The sequence below is a fragment of the Phaethon lepturus genome, unplaced genomic scaffold, assembly GCF_000687285.1.
Source record: "Phaethon lepturus isolate BGI_N335 unplaced genomic scaffold, ASM68728v1 scaffold24913, whole genome shotgun sequence".
In the NCBI taxonomy this organism is placed as follows: Eukaryota; Metazoa; Chordata; class Aves; order Phaethontiformes; family Phaethontidae; genus Phaethon; species Phaethon lepturus.
In genome coordinates this window covers 4,276-5,575 of record NW_010530068.1, presented here as the reverse complement: position 1 = coordinate 5,575, position 1,300 = coordinate 4,276, and positions in this window count along the sequence as shown.

Sequence of the window (1,300 nt, the reverse complement as noted above, 5' to 3'; positions counted from 1 at the left end):
TTCCTCGGGCTCCTTTGGCTGCCTGCAGGCAGCCATGGGAATTGTTCAGTCATGGAAACTTCTGGCCTGTGCATCTTGTAGACCAAAAAAAGCTCTGGCTAGGAAATGTTTGAGCCTGATGTGTGTGATGCTGGTCTGCAAGCTGGGGTCCCCAGGAGACACGTGCTGGTGTGTGCTGGGGCTTGGTCTGTTGGTGCTCCCTGACCTCCTGAGCCTGTGAACGAGGCAGAGGTGGGATGCAGCAAGTCCCGGCTTGCTGCTGTATGTCCATTGGAAGTGGTGAGGCTGCTGGCGTGGGCCAGCAGTGCCTGAGAGCGGACGAAGGGCCTCCTCCTCCTCCCCGCTGGCAGAACCTCCTGGCACCACTCCGTGTGCTGTGCTCCTGGAGTGCCGTCCCCGCTCGGTGCCTGGTCAACAGCGTAGAAATCCCTCATCTGTTTCTTGGATGCTTGCAAATGATTTGGGAGAGCTTTCTGGGATGTGACAGGTGGGCACTTTGTTCTGCGGGCGGTTTCCGCTGCTCTCTGGCCATGCCACAGCATGGCCTCCAGGCACGGGTGAATGCTCCAGCAGCCGTGCGTCTGGCAGAGGAGCTCCCTTGTGCATGGGCTGAGCTCCTGGGGGGCTCTGTGGGGCTGACGTGCTGTGTAGTCTGTCCTGCAGCAAAAATCCATGCCCAGAGCCTCTGAGGTCTTCTCTGGAGAGCTGCTCCATGCCCAGAGCCCTGGGGCTACTCAGGGAAGGGTGCCAGGCTTGGCCCTTGGGTGCTGTCGACTGTCCCTGCTCTGGCAGGAGCCCGGCTGCTTTGGTACGGGGCCACACAGCGTGGCTCAGGCTCCGCTGCTTCGGAGGAGCTCCCTGTGCCTCTGAAAAACCCCGGTGCTTTTCTGGCTGCCTCGCCTGGGGTTGGCTGATAGCCCAGGGATCTCTTAGGCCAGCTCCTGCCAGGCTCGCTCACACCTTCACCGCTCTGGGATCCCAAAATGCTCCCTCCTTCGCCCGCCTGGCCCAGATCCCAGCGGAGCCGTAACCCCGTGTCCTTCGTGGCGCCGAGCCGTGCCAGCGCCGCGTGCCGGTCCTTGCCCTTTCCAGCCAGACCGAAGGAGAGCAGACGCGTGGGCAGCTCCCACTGTTCTCTGGGGGCGGGCAGCGCTCCGACCGCTCTTTGCTTTCGCATCCCTCTGCCCAGGCACGCTCCTGGGCTGTGGAAGGGCACGGTGGGATCCCGGGGGCTGGGTATCCCCAGTGTAGGGGCGATGGCGGGACCCCTGGGGAGCCAAGGGGATGAGATGCTCAGCCG